The 17,235-nt window shown below is 44.3% G+C and overlaps 1 protein-coding gene across 1 annotated transcript in view; it reads right to left on the bottom strand.

The window, feature by feature from the left end:
- CHDH (choline dehydrogenase) overlaps window positions 1-17,235 on the bottom strand; it is a 34,503-nt gene that overhangs the window by 16,292 nt on the left and 976 nt on the right. The gene's annotated exons all lie outside the window — the stretch shown is intronic.

The following is a 17,235-nucleotide window of genomic DNA, read 5'->3' as shown; positions in this document are numbered from 1 at the left end:
CCTCAAATTTGTATGGGAACCCAAAAGATCCTGAATAGCCAAAGCAATCTTGAGAAAGAAGAACAAAACTAGAGGTATCCTGTGCCCAGATTTCAAACTATACTACAAAGCCATAGTAATCACAACAGTATGGCACTGGCACAAAAACAGACACATAGATCAATGGAACAGAATAGACAGCCCAGAAATAAACCCATGTTTATGGTCAATTAATCTATGACAAAGGAGGCAAGAATATCCAATATACAAAAAAAGACAGTCTCTTTAATAAATAGTGTTGGGAAAATGGGGCAGCTATGTTGAAAAGAATGAAACTGGGCCACTTTCTTACACCATACACAAAAATAAACTCAAAATGGATTAGAGACCTAAAGTAAGACCTAAAACCATAAGAAAAAAGTACAGCATAAGAAATATAGTCAATAATACTGCAATAACATTGTATGGTGACAGATGGTAACTACACTGAAAACCACGGTGAGCATTTTGTAATGATTTAATTCTTCAATCACTATACTGTAAACCTGAAACTAATATAATATTGTATACTTACAACTAAAATTAAAAATAATAAATATTGAGGCATAAAAGAACACAAAAAAGAAATGACTCATTATTAAGAGATAAAGTAGTCAACAGAACCAGACCAAGGGAGGACCCATCCAGATGTCAGAACTGTCAAAGACTTCAAAATAACCAAGTTTCACATTTTACAAGATTTAGTTGAAATGGTGGACAACATGTTGAACAGATAGGCGATTGCAGCAAAAATTGGAAACTTAAAAAAGGGACAAACAGAAATGCTCAAAATAAAAAAAATTATTAGAGGGGCACCTGGGTGGCTCAATCGTTAAGCGTCTGCCTTTGGCTCAGGTCGTGATCCCGGGGTCCTGGGATCAAGCCCAGCATCGGGCTCCCTGCTCAGAGGGGAGCCTGCTTCTTCCTGTCCTCTGCTTACTGCTCTGCCTACTTGTACTCTCTCTCTCTGTCAAATAAAATTTTTAAAAAATTATCATGAAAACAATGGATCGTGGATCACCATATCAAAAACTAATAATGTATTGTATGGTGACTAACATAATAAAATTTAAGAAAAAAAAGAAAGAAAATAAAAAAGGTACAGTTGTCAGATTAAACCCCAATAAAAAATAAAAATAAAAAATTTAAAAGGTAAAAAAAAATTATCAGATATGAATAATTTGTTTGGTTACAGCAGAGAAGAGAATAAGTGAAAATGCAATTAGGTTAATAGGAATTATCCAAATGGAAATAATATAAAATGGAGAAAGAGTAAAAGAGAGAGGAATAGAGACAGAACAGCTACGAGCCACGAGATGGTATCAAACTATCTAGAGTTAAGATAACTGGAATCCCAGTAGGAGAGGTATAAAAGGAAAAAGGAGAAGGGAAAGGCGGTGGGGGGGGGTGAGAGGAAGAAAGGGAGAGAGAGAGAAGGACAAAGAGAAAACAGAGGAGAAAATATATTTAAAGAGATCAGTGCTGAGACTTTTCCAAAATTAATATAAGACAAAATATCCCAGGATCCAAGAAGCTTAGAACATCCAATGCAGAATAAAAAAAACAAAAACAAAAACACATCTAAGTACATAATAGTCAAATTGCTGAAATCCCAAGAAAAAATCATCAAGACAGCCAGCCAAAAAAAGAAACATGCACAGAGGAATAAATATAAGAGTGACAACAAACTTCTCATCAAAAAACATGCAATCTAGAAGATAATGGAGTGACAGCTATAAAACAGTGAAATGGGGGGACAACCCCAGTAAACTTACAACTCTCTATATCCAGTGAATCTATCTTTCAAATATGAAGGAGAAAGACATCTTCAGAGAAACAAAAGCTGAGCAAATATATTGCCAGTGGATCTGCACTGCAAGATATGCTAAAGGAAGTTCTTCAGGCAAAAGAAGTATGACACCAGCTAGAAATTTCAATGAAGAGCAATGGAAATGGTAAAAATGTGGGTGTATGAGTTTCTTATGACCTTGGTAACAAATGACCATAAACTTGGTGACTTAAAACAACACAAATTTTTTCTTACAGTTCTGGAGGCCAACAATTTGAAAACAGTTTCACTGGGCTAAAGTCAAGGTATCAGCAGGGCTAGTTCCTTCTAGAAGCTCTCTAGAGGAGAAGCCATTTCCTTGCCTTTTCTAGATTCTGAGCGTCACCGGTATTCCTTAGCCTCTTGCTTCTGTTGTCACATCTTCTACTTCTGTACTTGTATCTCCCCCTTATTAGGACACTTGTGATTACATCATTGGGACCTCCTGGATAATCCAGGATCATCTCTCCATCTCAAGATTGTTTATCTCATCTGCAAAGTCCATGTTGCCACATAAGGTAACATATTCACAGACTCCAGAGTTAGAACATGGATATCATGGAAGGCAACTGTTAAGCCTACCACAGTGGGTAAATACAATACACTTTTTCCCCCTTGTTTCTATTTCTATTTTTTAAGCTAGGAATTATATTTTTACTCAAACATAATTAACATACAGTGTTATGTTAGTTTCAGGTGTACAATATAATGATTCAACAATTCTACACATTTCTCAGTGCTCACCAAGATAAGTGTACTCTTACTCTTAACAATAGAGAACTGAGGGTTGATGGAAGGAGGGGAGTAGGGGATGGGCTAAATGGGTGATGGGTATTAAGGAGGTCATTTGTTATGATGAACACTGGGTGTTATATGTAAGTGATGAATCACTAAATTCAACTCCTATACACTATAAGCTAACTAGAATTTAAATAAAAACTTGAAAAAGCAAAAAAAAAAAAAAATTAAAGAAATGAGCCTGGTGATGGGTATTAAGGAGGGCATGTACTGCATGGAGCACTGGGTGTTATAGGCAAACAATGAATCATGGATCACTACATCAAAAACTAATGATGTAATGTATGGTGATTAACATAACATAACAAAAAAGAAAGAAATGAAATGTAATCCTACGGAGAATCTAGTTTACAGCAGTTATAAAGAATTTTTATAATAAAAACCTTCCTTAAAAAAAAGATAAGTGTACTCTTAATCCCCTTTAACTTTTTCACCCATCCCCCCACCCACCTCCCTTCTAACATATAAAATGGAATATTACTCAGCCATAAAAAAAGAATGAATTTTGCCATTGGCAACAACATGGAGGAATCTAGAGGGTAGAATGCTAAGTGAAATAAGCCTGAGAAAAACAGATACCATATGATTTCACTCATATGTGGAATTTAAGAAACAAAACAAATGAACAAAGAAAAAAGAAACAAAAAACCAGACTCCCGTTATTTCTAATCTCTTCAGAATATAATAGACTATCTAAAGCTAAACTAGTAAAATATACAATAGGGTTTATAATATATGTGGCATTAAAATGTGCATAACAATAACAGCACAAAGAATAGGATGGGGAGAAACAGAAGTATACTTTTATAAGGTTTTTATACCATACACAAAGTGGTTCAATATTATTTGGTATACTGTGATAAATGAAAGATATATATTGTAAACCTTATCACAATCATTAAAAACTAAATAAATCAAACATGAATTCCAGCTAGTAAGTCAATAGTGGAGGTAAAATATAAAATAATCAAAGGAGGTAGTAAAAGAAAATAAAAAGAGATAGGAAAACTCAAATATATGCTGTCTACACAAAAAAAACTACTTTCAATATAAAGACATAATAAAAAATGGAAAAAAAAAAGATGTACCACATAAACAGCATATCAAAACAGTATACAAAAACAGAATTAGAGTGGCTATATTAATATCAGACAATGTAGACTTCAGTACAAAGAATATTACTAAGGTTAAGAGGACATTTCAAGATGACAAAGGGGCCAATTTATCATAAAGACAAAATAATTCTAAATGTGTATATGCCTAGTAGAGCTTCAAAATCATGAAGCAAAAATTGATAGAACTGAAAGGAGAAATGAATAAATAATCACACTTGGAGACTTCATCACTCCCCCTTCTCAGTAAGAGATAAAACATTTAGGCAAAAAATCAGTAAGAATACAGAAAACTTAACAATAGTATGAACTAATTGACCTAATTAACACTTATTATTGAACACCCAAACAACAGCAGAATACATGTTCTTTGCAAGTATACTTCACTAAGGAAGACCTAATTCTGGGCCATAATAAAAATCTCAACAAATGTAAAAGGGCTGAAATGATACAAAGTATGTTCTCTGTCCACAAAAGAGTTGATTTAGAAATAAATAAAAAATATGTATCTGAAAAATCCATAAGAAATTAAGCAACACACTTCTATATAACCCATGAGTTAAAGAAGAGATGACAAGAGAAATTAAAATTAGCATATGTCTGAACTGAATGAAAATGAAAACACAAGAGACCAAAATGTGTGGAATTCAGGTGAAGCAGTGCTTTGAGGAAATATATGGCATTACAATGCTTATATTAGAAAGGTCAGATCTCCAACCTATACTTTTACCTTTAAAAAATCAGAAAAAAGAAAATCAATCCCACAGTAATCATAAGTAATAAACATAACAACAGAAATAAATAAAACTGAAAACAAATTTAAAAGTAGAAAAAATAAAACCAAAATTTGGTTCTTTAAAACAATAAAATAATAAACCTCTACCCAAAGAAAAGAGAAGGAACACAAATTACCAACATCGGCACTGACAGAGGAGGTATCATTACCTATTCTATAGACAATTAAAAGGCAGTAGAAGGATAACATAGAAACTTGGTGCCAAAAAATGCGATAATTGAAAGATTCTCAAAGCTGACTCAAGAACTATGTTACCTAAATAGCTACACATATCTATTAAAGAGATTGAATTCATTATCTAAACTCTTCTCACAAAGAAAACTTTGGACTTCATTGGTAAAATCTAAGAAACATCCAAGATGGAATAATACCAATTCTATAGAAAAACAGAGAACAGTTTCCCACTTATTTTTATAACGCCAGCATTAACCTGTTACCAAAACCAAACAAAGCCATCACAAAAAGACTACAGACCAATATCCATCGTGAACTGAGATGCAAAAATCCTTAACAAAATTTTAGCAAATCAAATCCAGCAACATACACTATAACCAACTAGAGTTGAATCCAGTGATGCAAAGTTGGCTCAACAGTAGAAAACAAATCAATGTATTTCATCATATTAAGAAACCAAAAAAAGAAAAACCATGTGATCATCCTATTGCAGAAAGCATTTGGCGATACTCCATATTCCATCCATAAAATCTCTGTGTACTCAAGGAACGAAAGAGAACTCCCTGATAAAGAGCATCTATGAAATACCTACAGCTAGCTTTGTACTAATGGTCAAAGGCTAAAAGCTTTCCCCCTGAGGTCAGGAACGAGGCAAGGATATTCACTCTCACCACTGTTTATTCAACATTGTGTGAAGGTTCTAACCAGAATTTTAAGGTTAATTATTATAAAAGTAAAAGGCATACAGATTAGAAAGAATTATAAATGTCCTTATTTACAGATAACATGATCATCTACATAGAAATCCCCAAGGAATTTACAAAAGCGACTGGAATATAAGTGAATTTAGCAAGGTCACAGGATACAAGGTCAACATACAAAGGCAACTGTATTTTTATATGCTATTAACAACTGGGCAATTTAAATGTAAAAAATGTAATAAAGACTGAGTTTATTTTTGATGCTTGACCACTGACAGCTTTAAGCTCCATCCCTCCCTCTCGCCCTCTATCTGGGCAAGTCAGTAAGAAAGCCCTGGCATTCCTGCCCTGTTGGGGGGGAGCAGGTGGGGAGTAGGTCAAATCCTGCAACTCGAACCCATATATAGGAATCTCCACCTTGGTCCCACTCCCTAACCATAATAAAAACCAGAGCCATTTACCCTTCCCTTCACTCAAGCTATCCCAGACCAACTTGTGTGTCAGCACTATTCTCCCCTGAAAACCCCATTATGGAGAAATAAGCCTTTTCATAGCCTCTTGATATATGTGTGGTGTCATCAGTCTCAACATTCAAATTCTGGGTGGTGGTAGGGTAGGGTTGATCCCATCTTCTGTGGGGCAACCACAAAATAAAACAATACCATTTTCAAGAGCATCAAGAAATATGAAATATTTAGGAGTAAATTTAACAAAATACGTGCAAGACTTATACAATGAAAACTATAAAACTGTTGATAAAAATTAAAGATAACCTAAATAAATAGAAAGAGAGAGCATGAACAGGAAGACCTAACTTTGTTATGATGTCAATACTCTCTAAATTGATTTATAGATAAGCTGCAATGCCAATCAAATCTCAGCAGGATTTTTTTTTTTTTTTAGAAATTGACATGCTGACTTCAACACGTATATGGAAATACCAAGGCCATAGAAAGTTGTAGTCAATTCATACAAAGAAACTCCACAGAACAGTGAAAATGAAGGGACACAAAACTTCACATCAACACAAATGAATCCTAGAAATATATTCAAATATAAAAGGCAAACTATGCCTGGTATGACCTAAATAAAACCTTTATATAAATACAGTTTTAGAACATGTAATTCCTATGTGTACCCAACATCAGAGCCCCAAAATATATGAAGCAAACATTAACAGATTTGAAGGGATTAACAGATAATTCTACAGGAAGTGGAGACTTCTATACTCAGATTTCAATGATGGACAGAATAACCAGATAGATCAATAGGCAATAAATGACTTGATTAACACTACAATCCCAATAGTAGACCTCTACAGAACACTCCACCAAACAGCAGAACAGACATTCTTCTCAAGTACACATGGAACATTCTTCCAGAACAGACATATATTAGGCCACAAATCTTAATAAATTTTTAAAAAGATTGAAATTATACAAAGTATCTTTTCTAATCATAATGGAATGAAAATAGAAATCACTATCAAAAGGAAAACTAGAAAATTTACAAATATGTGGAAATTAAACAACACACTCTTAAACAACCAATTTGTCAAAGAAGACATCACAAGGGATGTTACTACAAATGAAAATGAAAACAATACGCCAAAATTTATGAGATGGAGCAAAAGCGGTGCTAAGAGGGAAATTTTTAGTTGTAAATGCATACATTAAAAAAGAAGAAAGATCTCAAAAAAACAAACAAACCCCTAACTTTACATCTTAAGGTACTAGAAAAAGAAGAGCAAACTAAACCCAGAGCTATCAGAAGGAAGGAAATAATAGATTAGAACAGAGATAAATGAAATAAGGAACAAAAAAACAATAGAGAAAATCAAGCCAAAAGTTGGTTCTTCAAAAACAAAGACAAGCCTTTAAGTAGATGAGATAAGAAAAAAGAGAGAAGACACAAATTAGTAAAATCAGATATGAAAGCGGGGACATCTCTACTGTTTTACAGAAATAAAAAGGATTATAAGAGAGCACTATGAATAACTGTATGCCAACAAAGTAGATAACCTAGATGAAAATTCCCAACAAATTCCCAGAAATATACCATCTCCCTAAACTGAATCATGAAGAAACAGAAAATAGGAATAAATCTAGAATTAGGATGTCTGAAATAAAGTTTAAAGAAAGGAAAAAAACGAGTGTTGACAAGGATGTAGAGAAACTGGAACTCCTGTGCACCGCTGGCTGGAGCATAAAATGACACAGTCACTGCAAAAAAAAAAAAGTTGGGCGGGTCCTCAAAAAGTTAAACATAGAATTACCATACGATCTGGGAGTTCCACTCCTAGATATATACCCAAAAGAACTGAAAGCAGGGTCCCAGATACTTGTACTCCGGTGTTTCCAGCAGAATCATTCATAATAGCAGAAAGGTAGAAAGAACACAAGTGGCCATCAAGAGGTGACTAAAGGAGCAGGGTGTGGTATATCCATGCAACAGAGTATTATTCAGCCTCAAATAAGAACAGAATTCTCATACATGCTACAACATGGATGAATCTTGAAAACACTATGTGAAGTGAAGTCAGTCAGTCACAAAAGGACAACTGTTGCATGGTTCCATTTATATGAGAGAAATTCGAAGAGACGGAAAGTAGATTCGAGGTGACCTGGGGCTGGCGGGGAGAGGATATGGGGAGTTCCAGGCACGCCTCTGAGATATGGCAGGTTTGGTTCCAGATCAATGCAATAAAACAAACATCACAACAAAGTGAGTCAAATGATGTTTGTGGTTTCCCAGTGCGTGTAAAAGTTGTGTTGACCCTATACTGTGGTCTATAGAGTGTGCAATAGCATTATGCCTAAAAGAACCAATGTATATACCTTAATTTAAAATATATATATATATATTTTTTACTAAAAACTGCTAACAGTCATCTGAGCTTATAGAGAGTCCTAATCTTTCAGCTGATGGAGGGCCCTGCCTCCATGTCGATGGCCGCTGACTGATCAGGGCAGTGGGTGCTGAAGGCTGGGGCGACTGTGGTGATTTCTTAAGTAGGACAAGACTTAAGAAGACTTAAGAGAAGTCTGCCGCACCGAGTGACTCTTGCTTTCACAAATGCGACGCGTAGCATGCGATGCCTCGGTTGGCGTTTTACCCACGGTAGAACCTCTTTGAAAACTGGAGTCGATCTTCTCAAACCCCACTGCTGCTTTATCAACTCAGTTGATCTGCTATTCTAACTCCTTTGTCGTCATTTCAAAAATCATCACAGCATCCTCACCTGGAACAGATTCCAGCTCAAGAAACCACGTTCTTTGCCTACCCCCTGAGAAGCAACTCCTCATCCGTTCAAGTTTTACCATGAGATTGCAACAACGCTGTCCCATCTTCCGGCCCCACATCTGATTCTGGTTCTCCTGCTGTTTCCACCACATCTGCAGTCACTTCCTCCACGGAAGTCTTGAACCCCTCAAAGTCCTCCGGGAGGGCGGGAATCCGCTTCTTCCAAACTCCTGTCCATGTTGATAAAGCTTATCGTCTCAAGAATCACACATGTTCTTAATGGTATCTAGGCGGTGAATCCCGTCCAGAGGGTTTTTAATGGACTTTGCCCAGATCCATCAGACGAATCACTGTCTGTGGCAGCTATAGTCTTACAAAGCATGGTTCTTAAATAATAAGACTCGATAGTTGAAATTACTCCACGAACCGTGGGCTGAAGAATGGACGTTGTGTTGGCAGGCGGGGAAACAACATGAATCTTGTTGTCTCTCTCCATGAGAACTCCTGGGTGACCAGGGGCTTTGTTAATGAGCAGTCATATTTGGAAAGGAATCTTCTTTTCTGAGCAATAGGTCTCAATAGTGGGCTTAAAATATTCAGTAAACCACGTTGTAAAGAGATGAGCTGTCAGCCAGGCTTTGTTGATCACTTACAGAGTAGAGATAGCATAATTCTTCAGGGCCCTAGGACTTTCCAAATGGTAAATGAGCCCTTAAAGACCAGCTACATTCACCCTTAAACAGAGAATCAGCTTGTCCTTTGAAGCATAGAAGCCAGGCCTTGACTTCTCTTCTCCAGCTATGAAAGCCCTAAATGGCATCTTCTTCCAATAGAAGGCAGTTACATCTACACTGAAAATCTTTTGTTTAGTGTAGCCACCTTTTTTTTTTTTTAAGATTTTATTTATTTACGTGACAGTGAGAGACACAGTGTGAGAGGGAACACAAGCAGGGGGAGTGGGAGAGGGAGAAGCAGGCTTCCCTCGGAGCAGGGAGCCTGATGTGGGACTTGATCCCAGGACCCTGGGATCATGACCCAAGCCGAAGGCAGTTGCTTAACCGACCGAGCCACCCAGGCGCCCCAAGCTGAGCTAGATCTTTCCAGATAATTGCTGCAGCTTCTACATCAGCGCTTGCTGCATTACCTTGTACTTTTATGTTCTTCCCTTCCACCTCATGAACCCACCTCTGCTCGCTTCAGACTTTTCTCCTGCAGCTTCCCCACCTCTCCCAGCCTTCACAGAATTGAAGAGAGTTCGGGCCTTGCTCTGGATGAGGCTTTGGCTTAAGGGAATGCGGTGGCTGGTCTGATCTTCTCTCCAGACCACTCAGACTTTCTCCATAGCAGCAATAAGCCTGTTTCACTTTCTTATCGTTCGAGTGTTCACTAAAGTAGCACTTTTAATTTCCTTCAAGGACTTCATCTGCGTTCACAACCTGGCTAACATTTGGCTCAAGAGGCTTGGCTTTCGGCCTAAATTTTCAATATGCCTCTCTAAGCTTCATCATTTCTAGCTTTTGATTTAAACTGAGAGACGTGGATCTCTTCCTTTCAGAGGCCACTGTAGGGTCATTAATTGGCCTAAGTTCCATATTGTTTTGTCTCAGGGACTCAGAAGACCCAAGGAGAGGGAGGGAGAAAGGGAGTGGTGGGTTGGTGGGGCAGTCAGGACACACAACATTTATAGGTTAAGTTCCCCATCTCACATAGGCTCGGTTCATGGTATTTCAAAACCCATGACAACAGGAACATCAAAGATCACGGATCACAGATCCCCATAACTAACAATAAAGTTGGGAATACTGTGAGAATTACCAAACTGTGACACAGAGATATGCGGTGAGCAAACGCTGTTGGAAAAATGGCAACAACAGACTTGCTTGACGCAGGGTTGCCTCAAACTTCCATTTGTGAGAAACAGATCTGTGAAGCACAATAAAGCAAAGCGCAGTAAAATGAGGTATGTCCGTTCTGCTTTGCAGGTACAGAACTTCTGTTTGAGGTGACGGAACATTTTGAAAATGGAGAGTAGTGATGGTTGCACAACATTGTGAATATACTTAATGCTACTGAATTGTACACTTAAAAATGGTTAAAATGGGGGGCGCCTGGGTGGCTCAGTCGTTAAACGTCTGCCTTCGGCTCAGGTCATGGTCCCGGGGTCCTGGGATCGAGCCCCGCATCGGGCTCCCTGCTCGGTGGGAAGCCTGCTTCTCCCTCTCCCTCACTTGTGTTCCCTCTCTTGCTGTGTCTCTGTCAAATAAATAAATTAAATCTTTATAAAAAAATGGTTAATTTTTATGTTACGTACATTTTGCCATAATAAAAAAAAAAAAAACCTCCCGTATCTTATACAATTCTGGATGTTGTTGAGGGACTCAAAACTATGATTGAGAAAAGTATAAAGAAGCCCAGGATATTGCCTCTGAGTAGGGTTGACAGCTCCACTGAAGGTCTGAAATAATTGATAATAAAAGTCGACAGGGTTAGGAAGCAACATGGCACCTTTACCAGGAGGCACCAAGCCTACTGTGGAGAAATGAAGTCAGGTCCCTTATTCATGCGGTGACGGCAGGTCACTTATTCTCCTTGACCCCAGTCACTCCAAACTCCATCTCCTATCACAGCTCTGCCTCCAACACCCCCCTCCCTATGCCCCCCATGGAGGGACCTTTAATTGCTCTCAAAGTTCTGGATCTGACCTTCAACTAGGCATGCATCCCTCCAGCCTCTGGGCAGGGGCAGACTAAACTGGGGCCTTCTGTCTGGTGCCCACCTCTGTTGAAACTGGGAAAGTCCCTCAGGGTGCCTCTGTCCCGCTCCCTCGCTCTCCCAGAATCCTTGGCCCAAGATTTGCTGAATAATGGGGACAGGAAAGTGCAGGGCGCTTTCACTTCCCTTCTCAGGAGGCACATGGTCTAGCTCTCTGCCCCATGGCCAGGGGTGAGGTGGGGTGGGCTTTCCTCTTCTCTCCTGGCAGGCTGGGTGCCCGGGCTCCAGGCCGCTCCTCCCCAAGAGCAACATTTCCCTGTTCCTGAGACCCGTCTGAGGGGACCAGCTCCCTCCTCCCCTCAGAAGGCAGGTTTGGGCCAGGTGCAGGGGGTGGGGGGAGGGTGGGGGGCGGAGCAGAGGAGTCACTCAGGCTCCTGGCTCACAGTGTCGCAAAGTGACAGGTCCTACAACACACTCACTGTGTGCAAGGGAATAAGGGGTTGCAGAGGGAGGGCTCACTGCCCAAAGGGAAAGCCTTGGGAGCAGGGACCCCCTCATCCCTAGTGCAGTGCCCTCTCAGGCTTCCAGACCAGGTGGGTGGGCAGACTGACCCTCAGGGGGCAGGAGTGACAGGGAAGTAGCCCTTTCCACTTTGCGGGGCTACCTGGGCTGGGAAGGAGTTCCCTGGCATTGGCCGCGTGGAAAGTGAGGGGTGGGGCGGAGGTAAGGAACCAGAGAAAGCCGAGACAGCTCGTGTGTCCACCTGAGGGAGTGTGTGTGTGTTAGGGGGTGGGTGGGGAGTCCTACCACAGGTCAGGTGGCATCCGAGGCTTCCTTCTGAGTCTGGGTGTCTATTCCCCTGACTCGCCCTGTTTCCTGGGACCAACCCTGGCTCTGTTTAGGGCCCTGTCTGTCCACTCCTGGGCTCTGAGCAGGAGAGGAAGGGGCAAGAGGAGACTTCCATCTGTTCTGCTCCCCGGTCCAGGGGAGAAGACCCTCGTGCCACACTGGTCTCCCTGGGGCGCAGGGCCGCCACACCGAGCCACCCCTTCCACCCGGCCAGTCCGCTTGGCGCTGGCCACCAGGTCCCTGTGGCAATTCTGTCTGCGAAGCGAGGCTTCGGTCAGTTCAGGCCCCCACCTCCAACTCCAGTGAGGGACACCGCAGATGGGCCGAGCGCAGATGACAATCAATGAGGGACAACGAATGCAGGAGCCACCTCACCCTATGAAGTACTGCTAGAGGCTTTTGTCAGCGTCGTACTTGGCAGCAACTAACAATTCTCATTTCAAATTCTAAAATCAGTAGGTAAATACGTGTATTGAATAATTTGCCAAATTTCACGGTCAGAATTTCTTGCAGAATGATAAATTTCCATGTAATTGTGAGCTCGTGACCAGTGCACAACAAGTTTGATAATTTTGGTGGAGTCAAAGTGCAACAGAACTGTGCCCAGAATAACTGTGCCCCATCTCAGCAGGGCCCACACTTGGGACACAGTCTGTCTCCAAAGTCAAACAGCTGGAGAACTGACCAAACTTTCTGGAACAACACTTGTAACAGGTTCTTCACAATTTCTTGGCATGCACGCACACGTGTTGTGTGTGTGTGTGTGTGTCCACTCCAGCTTCTGGCCTGTGCAGTGTACTGGGCTAGGGTCAGACTTTTTGGGCCACCGAAGTCCTGGCCTTCGTTGGTAACCCAAGAAGAGATGACAGAACTCTGGGGAGGGAGCAGGCAGTCTCTGCCGGGCTTGAGGCACAAAACCTGCTTCAACCTTCGAGAAGCTCCACCAGGGCAAGGCCAATGACAGCGATTCTGCTTTGGGCACAGCTGCGGAGTGTGTAAACCTTTCCGAAAGGGGATGGACACATCAGGACTTTAAAGGGGCCGCCCTCTGTCTCCACAATCTCACTTCTAGGAATTTAACCAGAAGAGGACTCTTCACGACTATGAGAAATCAAGCAGAAGAGGTCTGTCCCCCAGTCGTTTATGCTGGCAAGCAATGACAAAAACCTAACTGTCCACCAAGAGGGGGTGGCGGAGTGAAAGAATGGGCCCATCCACATGAAAGGACCTGTGAACCCCTTTAAATAGTGACCGTGTAGCCTGCTCCCTCCAGCCACAGCCTGAGCAGAGCCGAGCACCAAGCTCGGCTCCCAGTGACCATGGAGGCCCTTGATGCCCCAAGGCTGGCCCTGTCCCCGGAAGTACTGCCTTCACAACCGGCGCTGTGCTCTCGGGCCAGGATGGTGACAACAGTCACCCCACATCTGGGGGGCCCCCCATCCAGTCAGGAGAGACACCACACCTACGAAATACCCTTGCCAAAAAAATCAAACCCGAATCTGCTCACATTTGTGGATCCACCCACCAATTCAGAAGCAAGTCAGAGGAGCACAGAAAAGGCCACCCAGAAACCCCACAAGGGGAATGCCATACATCTCTTCAACAACAGATGCCAGCGAAAAATAAACAAGACAGAGGGAGAGGGAGCAAAATCTTGCGAATAACGCACGGATCTTACTTAGATCCTGGGAATGTGAACAGCGGCTGGATTTCTGAGGCGGTTAAGAAAGTCCCTGCTTGTCAGGTGGGACACTGGCCCTGTGGGTATGCTGTCTGAAACCCACCTCCCACCCAGATTTGCCCGGATTCAGGAGCGTCGGCCACCGGCGCCAGCCCACACGCAGCCGTGGAAGCGCAGAACCGGGAAGTCAGAGTTGAGAAACTCTTAAGAGCAATTGCACACGGTGGCTTTATGTCTATTGGGTGCCCTCGTAAGATAATGGGCTTTCCAAAAAGGAAAGGAGCTGCTGGTTAAGATCCTTGGCTTGCAGCCCCAAAGCGGTCACCACTCGTGGTTTATTTAGCCCCTCTGGATCTCAGTTTTCTCATCTATAAAATGGGAACAGAGCCACCTCTTTCGTAGGTTTGTTGGGACAGCAAAAGGAAGTAAGAGCCAAAAAAACACCCTTCAGAAAATGAAAGGTGCCAAGCCAAAGCACGTGGCGACTTTGTCACATCCCCAGTGTGGCCGGGGTCCTGTCCTCGCCCTACTCCCCGCATAGCTCCACTCACCCTGCTTCCTCCTCCGTCGAGTGCCACCACGGCCAATAACAAGATCACTGATAATAGACGAATTCATGTATCACTGGTCAAAAGTAGATCACCAACCCTGCTCTGTGCACCCAGCGTCTCCGGTAACCCTCCCGGAGCGCTGTGGGGCCGACTTCAGCACCCCACGGACAGATGGGGCTCTGGGAGAACAGCGGTCCCCGACCCCCCGTGTCCCGACCGGCTTCGAGGTCACAGCACATGGGCCAGGACCTCGCGGGCCTTCCTCCTGGGACAGGCAGGAGTCCGGGTCCTGAGCTGTCCCCAGCCCGGCCCCTCCTCACTGCGGCAGAGCAGATGACCGCCGCTGTGTGGCCCCGTGGGGAACACGGGGGTGCGGGCCTTCCGTGTGGCTTCCCGTCCCTGGCTCAAAGCACACATTACCTTCGGCCCTGCAAAGCTCAAGCAGCGGAGCAGAGGGGTCAGAGGGCTACCCAGGGCAGAGGTGCTCCCAACGGCCCCATGTCCCAGCGCAGGTGGGCCGCTGGGGCCCTGGGAAGCAGCCCAGAAACTGCTTGCTCTTCACGAGACAATGAGTTCACTGTTGACGGGCCAGGGCCTTGATTAATATTTGCAAAAGGAGCAAAGTGGAAAATTCCATCTGGGCCGAGGCGGGGCGCGGGATGTGTCAACACCCTCAATGACCTTGTTCTCTCAGGGATGGACCAGGCAGAGAAACGAAGGCCTGATAAAGGTGACAGAACCTGAGGCTGTCGCTGCCCTTGGGTCCGAAGGAATTTCCTTACTTGGGTTGCAGAGGTATTACTTTGGCTGTCTGTCCTGCCTTCCCTTGCCCCCAAATTTACACAGCCTCTTGAAATCCTTCAACTTTCTCCCTATCTCTTCAGAGTGTCCCCACAGCCCTGCCAGGCCCGCAGGGTAGAAGTCAGCCCCAGGTTACAGATAGGAAAACTAAGGCCCCAAGACACCAAGAGCTTCCCCCAAGGCCAGCGGCTGGAGAGTGGCACAGCCGGCAAATCCTGCGTCTCGGCCGCCCCCGGCAGCACAGAGCCTGTCCCGGGAATGTGGAGTCAGGTGCCCCCGGGGACGGGACAGGGCAGCCTTCTGGGCTCCAGTAGAGGCCCTGACCGTCACTCCTCCAGAGGAGCAAGAGGAGAAAGAGGAAGAAGCCCAAACCGGCTCTCCCGGGCAGGCAGCTTTGTAAGCACCACCTGGCAGGAAGGTGCGCAGCGTTTGTGCCTTCAGGCATTTAGCGGTGCCTCCGAAATCCCGAAATCCCGGGACAGGAAGGCACCCTGCGTGGCGGCTCCTCTGAGAAACCCGGAACGGGCGCAATTTGTGCCTGAAGGGGTAGGGTCAGAGTACCTCCAAAGGTTACTTCCCTCACAGGCTCAAGTCACCTCTGCGAGCTGATGTCACTTCACTGTCTCCTCCGCCCCGGGGGACCGAAAAGGAACCCGAGGCTCTGAGAAGCAGTGACTGGCCACACAGAGAGAGACGAAGCGGAGACCACTGGGTATTTAGTGGCCCTGCCCCCGGTTTAGAAAGCCACAGCGTTATTGGGCTTAGGTAGTCAAATAAATAGTGTCCTTTTCAGCAGGGCCCTCAAAGGCTGCATGCTTGATCAACAAGGACCTCTCATGAAGGACACTTTTTGGGATGACCTTCCAAGCCAGTGTGGACCCCCGAGAAGACAGGCAGGACAGCTTGCTTGTCCGCAGAGAACACCAGCTGTGGCAGGGCCCTCCCGCCACGCCTCACCTTGCAGTCCTGTCTGCAGAGCCGGCCATGGGCATCATCACCATCCGGGAGCCCCAGCACTGTGCCCCCCACACCCCCTGCCCAGGTTCCCTCCTTCCACCCCCCCCACCGCATGCTCAGTGACCTCCACACCATACTCACCTGCCCCCTTCACCCACCAGCCCCTTCCCCTGTAGAAGGAACCCCTGCCTCTCCTTTTCTTAAAACCAACCCCCCTGACTCCACTCCAGTCTCTGAACCCACTTCCTCCCATGCCCGTCTTCTCCCTTCTTGCCAAAACCACCCCTGACTGCCAGTGATGTAAGCCAGGCCAACCCTGACCTCTCTGCCCCATTGATCCGTGAGGGCTGCTCCCTCACCCCCGGGTTTTCTTGCCACCCCCCGGTTCCACCTCTGCATGCCTGCTTGTCCCTGAAACCCTCACCCTCAGCCCCACACTCCCACAGCAAGGCCTGCTGGGGCACTCGGCTGTATAAAGCCCGCATAGCTCTGAGCCTGGCCCAAGACACAGGCTCAGCTGTTCACCGAGGGAATGCGTACTGGTTAGCAGCTACCTCCCCGCTGCTACCCCCTGCCCTGCACAGCCACCCAGGTGGTCTGTATAAGGCTTAAAACTGTCCCCCCACCTAAAAGTCCGCTGTCATTCCTTGGCACCGCCGGACAAAGTTCACGATCTCCACCTGGCCAATGAGATTGTCTCCATCGGCCATTTCACGGCAGGGCGGGCACATGTGCCCTTGAACGTGCACTCATCTCATTCATCCTTGGTCCAAGAGCGCCCATCAGCCAGCGCCCGTATGTCACCTTTGCACCCCAGTACTGGCACCCTGCAGGTGTTTGCTGAGAAGACAGATAACTATCTGGGCTGGAAATGGTCTCAGGGACCACGGGGCTCAAAGCAATTCAGAGAGGTTGAGTAAGGGGCCCAGGGTGAGCCAGCCCCAGGCAGGGATGAGCCAACAACCTCCCCTGAGCCACTCTTCCTGGTCAGGAACTAGATCAACCCTCTAGAAA

The sequence above is a fragment of the Mirounga leonina genome, unplaced genomic scaffold (genome assembly GCF_011800145.1).
Source record: "Mirounga leonina isolate KUSES-001 unplaced genomic scaffold, KU_Mleo_1.0 Mir_94, whole genome shotgun sequence".
Classification (NCBI taxonomy): domain Eukaryota; kingdom Metazoa; phylum Chordata; class Mammalia; order Carnivora; family Phocidae; genus Mirounga; species Mirounga leonina.
The sequence above is the reverse complement of the archived record's forward strand: the minus strand, read 5'-3'. Positions and strand labels throughout refer to the sequence as shown.